This window comes from Sander lucioperca, chromosome 11 (assembly GCF_008315115.2).
Source record: "Sander lucioperca isolate FBNREF2018 chromosome 11, SLUC_FBN_1.2, whole genome shotgun sequence".
Classification (NCBI taxonomy): domain Eukaryota; kingdom Metazoa; phylum Chordata; class Actinopteri; order Perciformes; family Percidae; genus Sander; species Sander lucioperca.
This window is the reverse complement of record NC_050183.1, coordinates 3,901,838-3,910,138: the sequence shown is the minus strand read 5'-3', so window position 1 is coordinate 3,910,138 and position 8,301 is coordinate 3,901,838. Positions and strand designations below refer to the sequence as shown.

General features: G+C 41.1%; 1 long non-coding RNA gene across 1 annotated transcript; it reads right to left on the bottom strand.

Moving 5' to 3' along the window:
* Positions 1 to 327: 327 nt before the first annotated feature.
* Positions 328 to 1,551, bottom strand: LOC116055458. The gene is made up of 5 exons (XR_004106294.2): positions 1,325 to 1,551; positions 993 to 1,054; positions 808 to 902; positions 599 to 710; positions 328 to 485 (listed from the first exon to the last, which is right to left on the bottom strand). It is a non-coding gene; the product is annotated as an uncharacterized LOC116055458 (long non-coding RNA).
* Between the last annotated feature and the right edge of the window lie 6,750 nt (positions 1,552 to 8,301).

Sequence of the window (8,301 nt, the reverse complement as noted above, 5' to 3'; positions counted from 1 at the left end):
AAACCAGGGAAACCTCTCCTGGCCAGAGAGTGTCTGGCTTAATTAGCATATGAATAGCAGCGACACTGCACCTGTCCAGAGAATGTCTGGCCTGGCTTGAATTTCCTCACTCAGTATTGGCTGAAGCCACTACTTTTAAACAAGAAAAATCACTTGTATATTATATACGATATATATATAGATATATATATGCTATTATGTTGTATACTCATGTCATTGTTATGCTATGGACTACACTATATTACCATCAAGGACATGAATTTATTGAGGAAAGGTAAATTTGCCAGGAAGGTGATGTTTATTCAAAAAAGAGCTTTATTAGCACACAACAAATACAGCCTACACAACAAATGGTAAACTGGTAAAAAAAAAAGGTAACTGACGGCATTCTGTCTTAATTCGGTCCGTTTTGCAGACGTCTGTGGTGCGTTGCCCTGTACTTCTGCTGGCTGCGAAAAGGATGCACAATGTCTCGCTTCCAGCAGCTGTAAAAACAATCAATAAAGACAATCAGTACTGCGCGATGTACTACATAGACACAACACATCTATTAATTAATAAAAAATAGTCACATTGACCAAAACTGATCTAATCTTACCCTCTTTCTTCTCGCTGGACTCCGAGCTGAACTCTTCACAGCTTCCGCCTGCGATATAAGATCTGGTTGTTTCTACCTGAAGCTCTGCTTACTGTCTCGTAATTACAAGCAGCTGGAAAACAATTAAATGAGAGTGGTATGAATAAAAAAAAACACATAAGTCACAGTAAAATTAAACAAGGAATTAGAAAACAGGAAAAGTTACTTACACACAATGCCGTCATTGTCAGCATCATGTAAATCTAGACTTGCAGACATAGCTCCGAGCAAATAGGTCACAGCCTCGTTATGAGGCGAGGTTAGTCTGTGAAAACAAAATGTACGGTTAAGATCGGTCTATTAACGTATCTATTTCCTTATACAGCAGAATGAGAGCATATTCTTTAAATCTTACCCTTGCTCCGGTTCGTAGCGCCTACAATTTGTCTCTGAGTTGTGAAGACGGCGTACTGGTTCCTGTAAATTACAAGACCAAAAAAATACACTTTTATAAAGCAACTTACACTGGTCCCGCTTATTAGCTCTGCCTAATAATGAATCGTGCTGAAAGCAGGCAGACACACAGCTGTGCTGCTTGCGTTTAAACTTGCGTGCATCGCGGTATTTAAAACATCACTGTCAAAGTCTAAGTAGCCTGTTTAACATCAAAAGAAAGTCATTGTACTTCTCAAGAGTTAATAAACAGTACAGACTAGCTCGCCGTTTCATTAATAATTATATACTTACGTTGTCTTTTCCTTTTCTGTGGGCGCATCTTTACGGAGCCCCGGAGGTGACATGGAGGGAAGAAAAAAAAACTCCTCCTTGAACTCCTGTGTGTTTCCATTCCTTTTTAGGTGCGTGGTTGTACTCGCGTAATAAGCAAGTGAAGTTTGACAGAGTGTACAGACAACTCTTTTACCAGTTGGCCTGAAATACTCCCATACTTTGGGAGCTTTTGCTCTAACTCTTGGAGGACTTGTCTCCCTCCGCTATTTTTCAAATCAAAGCAGTGAGGGTAGGGGCAGAGTGATAGAGAAAGACAAAGAGGAGGCAGATTAACTAGCAGTGTGCGAACAGCGCACAGACTGGTGTGGAGGTGAATTACAGTGAGTTTTAATGGAATACTGGGAAAGTTAATAACAATAGGACAATTGAAGTCCAGCAGAGCCAACAGCTTCATATGCCACGGACATGTGATATGGTGCTGAATTTGACAGTATTTTAAGAAGACAAATGGTTGGGACTTTGTCATGCAATGACAAAGGTGATATGCTTTATGTGAAGCACAGTGTTTTGGTGTCAGCAGAAAGACTTCTCTTAGAAAACTGTACAGTGGTGCCTCTGTCTCCATTCCACCAGACAATCTTGGATGAGCAAGACCAAAGAAAGGTCACTGTAGTCATGCCACTATGCACAGTGGATGAGCTATAGGAGACTGTGATGTTGTTTGCATGGAATGCACATTTTACCTTTATGGCAAAGCCTGATTAAAACTAATTGTTTTGTGTATCTTTTTAACATAACATTGGCCATTGCTAATGACATACACAGTAATTAATCTAGCATACTTTCATTACAAGTCTTACAATTACGAGTCTACAATTAGGCTATACTGAGCCTGATCTATTTATACCAGAGATTTTCTTAAAATGAAGTCACCTGGGGTCAAACTCCCCCTGCTGCTACCCTGATTTGCATTTGTATAGCTCACAGCATTTTCATTTACATGTTAAAGCCTCCCCTAGAATTAGGGGGAGGGGGGGTCATGGGGGGACAACTGCCAAGCAAGGCCCACGTCAATTTCCGACAATTCACGGCAGTTTTCGGTGTTGCCTGTAAATTGCCGTGTACAGTCGTAAACCTGAACTTCCACGACAATCTACAGTGCCGCTTACTGGCGAAAATCCCACTTTTCATGCAGTGAGCTAGGCAAGCATTATAACGTGTTACAAAGTGACACTTTTTTTCTGTGATTTAAGCATGTGATCTGTTTTTACCCCGCCCCTCAAAGAAATGTAATGAAGAATCGTTAAGAACCAGAATCAGTAAGCAGAATTGTAATCAAAGTCATTTAAATCCAAATGATACCCAACCCTATTTATTGTAGACATTTCTCAGAATAAAGTATTGAAAGGCTACAATAAACAGCTCAAAACAGTTTAGAATTGACAGACATCTGATAATACTATACAAGAGAGACAGATATGTCGTCAGTCCCCTTAACACTTTGTTTGCTAAAGAATCGTCAGGATGCCACTGAACCTCAATCCACATGCTGTCACTGGTCATTGAGACTCAAAGACTCAAATAGTGCCTAGCATCACAAAGTAGTGGATTTGAGAAAAGTTCAACTTTGTGCAAATGTACTCTTACGTCTGGGAATAGCAACCAATACCACTCGTTTTATTTGAACAACATAGGGACCGTCACCAGCCTGAGCGCAGATGCAGGACCACAATGCCAGTCAGTTTTGTCAGCTCATGCATCATGTTTCAAAAAGACATATTACAAAGTAAATATGCTGCAAAGCCAGGAGCTACTTCGTATACAAATTAAAAAACGGCAGAAAATGACATTAAATGTTTCGTTGTGCACCGAAAGTGCAATATTAGAGAATAACTACCCAATCGGGCTCAGTGTGTGAATTAGTTCAAGGAGAATTCTGGCCAATTTTTACGTTAATCTTGATCGCTATAAATATGCGAGTACTTTCGTCTGAAAAAACCCCGACCCGAATCAGTGCAGGCAACACGGAGTAGCTGCAGCTACGTGTCTGAGCTTCCACTGAGCTAAAATGGCAGTTATCAGGGCAAGTTTTAGAGTGCCTTTGTGTCTCTTAACAGACATAAAATGCAATTAAAATGTCTGTGCAACATGAACAGGGCCCTTACGTGACAACAAGATGCGTTTTCAACTCAGACATTGTTTAAATTCACCTACCCTGGTCCCTGTCTCGATCCTGCCGGTAGCTGCTAGCTGCTAGTGTGTTACACACACACACACACACACACACACACACACACACACACACACACACACACACACACACACACACACAGACACTGACTCAACTAGGTGCACTCACACAATCTCACTATTTAGTTGCTACGATAGCCTCTTTGCCCTCTGCTCACTTTAATTATGATTAATCAAATCAGTCGGGGCCCTTTAGAGTACTGCATTTGCCCATGGCTGACTGGCTGACTGAGGACTGACTGATTGGCTGACAAAATGGGTGGATGGTGACAGTGAGGTTACTGTAGGTAGATCGAGGACAGATAATTCAATATGGCAACATTTCTTTGGTGTGAAAGTCAGGTCAACTCAGATACCAATGAAAGAACAAAAGGGCTGTAAATGTCAACATTTGAATAAGTCAATATTGAATGCAAAGAGTCCACCATGGTATAGATACAGAAACAAAGAGATACAAGACTGGTTTATAATCTATCTGTAAAGCTGCCATGAATTAGGCAAGCCTAATTTTTTTCCTCACTTTTTTTCAAGTAAGCTTACTGACAAGAGCCACACACACACACACACACACACACACACACACAGCTAAGCATTAAATAAACAGACAAAAGATTTGCTGATGGCCTTAAGAAACATTCTCAGTATTTCAAACCAGATTCAGAACACACGTAGTCAGTGCATCCTCTATTGCAGGGGTGCCTATTACGTTGATCACAATCTAACGGCCGATCGCAATCTAACGGCCGATCGCAAAGGTAGTGTGGGTAGATCGCATAGCATTAAAAAAAAAATAGACGTCAGCCTATCATCGATCCTCACTATGACATTTGTCACTTGATTGACATACAGGACAACCGGTCTAACGTCTGATCTTTTCTGACACACAGGTCAGCACGCATGTGCATACAAGAGCGGCAGTTACTGCAAAATCCTAACAAGCTAGCGAGTTGCCCAGTTAGCCTAACTTATTTCTACTAAACTTAAAGTGCCCATATTATGAAAAAAAAACACTTTTTTCTGGGATTTGGGGTGTTCTTCTGTGTCTCTGGTGCTTCCACACACATACAAACAACCTGCCTTCAGTCTCCGGGTGAGCTGTTCAAAATCGGCACAGGCCGAAACGAGCAGGCTAACCGCAACCATTAGCTCGTAGCGTTAGCATGCTAATGCTAACGCTAGCATGCTAACGCTAGCATGCTACCTCGTTCTCAATAGCAAAGCACTGCTACAACACACACAAGTTCACCATAATCTACAAAACAACTACTTACACGTGCGCCCTCATTTAGAAGTCTCCCAGCTAATCCTGCCTTGTAACTGACCGAAGTTGTAGAAACAGCCTTTCTTTTACTGTCTATGGAGCTAGCTAGCTGACATGATCTACATCTGAGCTACTGCACATGTGCGAGTGCAATCAAAGATAGTACAGAAGAAGAAGAAGAAGAAGAAGAAAAGAGGTCTCACTCTGTAGCTAAAACAGAGACCAGGTGAAAAGAGGATCTGCAGCAGTGAGAGAGAGCGGTACAGTACAACAAAAATATGGTGTTTTTTGAAAATTAAACCATGTAAACCTATTCTGGTACAACCTCAAAATACAATTATGAACCTGAAAATGAGCATAATATGGGTGCTTTAAGAAAGGGTATAAAAATTAGTGGGGGAGTGGGACCAAGTAAGAAGCCAAAAAACACCACTTCCATACGGAATGGGAGGCAGACTTTTTTTTCACAATGTCCTATTCGAAGTGCATTTGCCTCATCTGCAAATCTACCATTGCTATTCCAAAGAAGGGAAATGTGGAGCGGCATTTTCGGACTGTTCATAAAAGCTACGACACTGACTTCCCTCCGAAAAGCGAACTGAGAAGGAGAAAGGTGAAAGAACTAAAATCCCAGTTGTCCGGACAGCAGGCCTTTTTCTCACAGCTTACCACAAAAGCGAAGACCGCCACCAAAGCATCATTCCGGGTGAGTCACGTCATCGTTAAACACAAGAAATCCTTCTAAGATGGAGAAATGATAAAAGAGGCATTCGTTGAAGCGGCTGAATCGTTGTTTCAAGACTTTAAAAACAAACCAGACATAGTATCTTCAATCAAATCTCTCCAGCTGTCAAGAAGTACAGTTACACGGCGCTGTGAAGCAATGGCCGAGGATGTGACCCAGATACTTAGGAGGGATATCGCGGACTGCTAGTGTTTCTCACTGCAATTGGACGAGTCTACAGACGTGAGTGACACAGCCCAGTTGTGCATTTTTATTCGTATGGAGTTTACCGATATTATTGCAAAAGAGGAGCTGTTAACAGTACTGCCCATGAAAGAACACATGCGGGGAGAGGACATTTTTCAGTCTTTCAAAAACTTTATCGAGCAGCTCCCAGTGTGCAAATTGGTGTCCATCACCACGGACGGTGCGCCCGCGATGGTTGGCCGCTCGAATGGATTTATTGCCAAGTGCAGGAAGGATGATGCCTTCCCTGACTTCCTCAATTACCACTGCATAATACACCAACAAGCGTTATGCGCAAAAATGCTCAACATGAAAGAGATAATGGATGTGGCAACGAAGATTGCTGCATCACCACGATTTGGCAAACTTCCAGAACCTTGTATCAGAACTGGAGACGAAAGGGAATGCGTGTGCGTAACTTGACAGTGGACGCTACACAGAGCAGATTGAAAACTGTCTGTCAGACTTTAACAAGCTGTTTCAAGACTTTGCTTTATTGGAGCCAGTCGCTACATTCATGTGCTACCCTTTTCGGGAAGATGCTGAGGTTGATTTACAAAAATTGCAACACTTGTTTCACCTGAACTCGTCTGGAGTGGAGGATGAGATCCTGACACTACAAGCTGACATTGTCCAGGGCTCATGGACAGTTTTGGAACTTACTCACAGAAGAAAAGTACCCCAACATGAGGAAATGTGCTACCCCCTTGACTGCATTATTCGGCTACTTATTTATGTGAGTCAGCCTTTTCCCACATGAAGATTATTAAGTCCAAATACCGTTCCACGACATTTTAAAAGTAGCTTGCAAGCTGAAAAAGTGTGGTCACCCCTGCTCTATTGTGTTGTATTAGATACTTATTCATAATACACAAGTCAAAATGACAGGAATTAGAGGAATGCATAAAGTCATGCTTCATTTTTCTAGTTTAAGAATAGCAAATGTTTTTCTCCACCTCTCTTTTCCCTTGACACCTTCAAACACTGAAATCAAACCTAACAAAGATCCACTGAAAAACAAGAGTAAAAAAAGCTTACTAAATTAGTAAAGGTTGCCACTTGAAATCTATTGTATTTGTGGATGTCTGCATTTCTAAACCAGAATAAATGTTCCAACAGATACAACTCAATGGAAAAGCAAAGGTGTTCTTGGACCTTAAAAAAAGATGCAAAGATGTTGTGTGTCTACTGTATGCCACGACATTTACGAGAACTGACTTGGGGTTATGCTGCATTGAGCGACTGAATTTCCAAATTCAGGCAGAAGTTGGGTAGGTGCAAATATCACTGATTTGCACCCAGGATGGTGTCATCAGTGAACATAAGTGACACACATGAATTGCAAGTGTTTTGGCTGATACAAGTATTTGTGGATGTAACTAGAGCTAAACAATATTTGTAAATGTTTGTCTATTTTATGGACAAAAGAAATGTATTTTTAAATTAAATGAGAAAATAATTGAAAGATTAAACAATGATTAAAAATATGTATTAGTTGCAGCCCTAGATAGAACTTTAGACTGTGAATGAGAAGTGCTATGAGAGTGTTATTTAATGATGAAGGTCCTCACCCATGTCATCATGAATTCAATAGGATGTGTGGGTGCAGCATAGGGCTGCGCAATTAATCGAATTTTAATCACGATTTTGGCTTCCCACAATCAAATTCATGTGATCGAGCGATATTTAAAATGCTTCATTCCGTTCATAGAACGCTCTGTATCAAAGTTTTCCAAAGCTCCGTAAACCACTGTCTGATCACGTGCCTCCATGAGCCAATCAGAGTTGTTCCCTGCTCAGCTTAGTTTAGATGTAGACAGTCACAGAGGACAGAGTAACGTGAGGAAAATTCCACAACAGATAGCAGTCGGTCATAAGTCGTCACAAGGTTTACCAGTTATCAGTAAACGCAACATTTTGTCCCGTCTGTGTTGTTTTTCAGACAACAGCAGTGACCTGTGCTAGTTTGAGTCTTTTAACTCATAGCTTTAGCGGCAGACTGTTGGAATCCTCTACAGTGAAATACAGTCACACTTTTACACCGTTTAGCTGTCAGCATTTTAGCCGTGTTTAATCCAGTTACTACTGTAGCTAATGGTAGGCTAACGTTACCTGCTGTGTAACGTGTTAATAGTGTTTACTAGCGTGACATGCAGCGATGTTTCTGTTGCCTCTAACGTCTGTTTTGGAGCATCAGAGCGCAACGCAGACGTTTAAGTGGCACCGTAATCCCCGTTGCAGAAAATTGCGTTGCCTGTATTTTTTCACGGCAAACGCGCATGTTTGGAAAGCGGTCGCACAACAGCTGAAATGGCATACTCCTTCATAGTATCCTTCAAAAAAGGAGGAATGTAGCACAATATGGATGTGAAAGCAGTTATAATTAGCCTATGTGAATAAAATTTGTTTTGGTTAAAATCAACAAATAATCATTATAATTAATCGTGATCTCAATATTGATCAAAATAATCGTGATTATCATTTTGGCCATAATCGTGCAGCCCTACTGCAGCA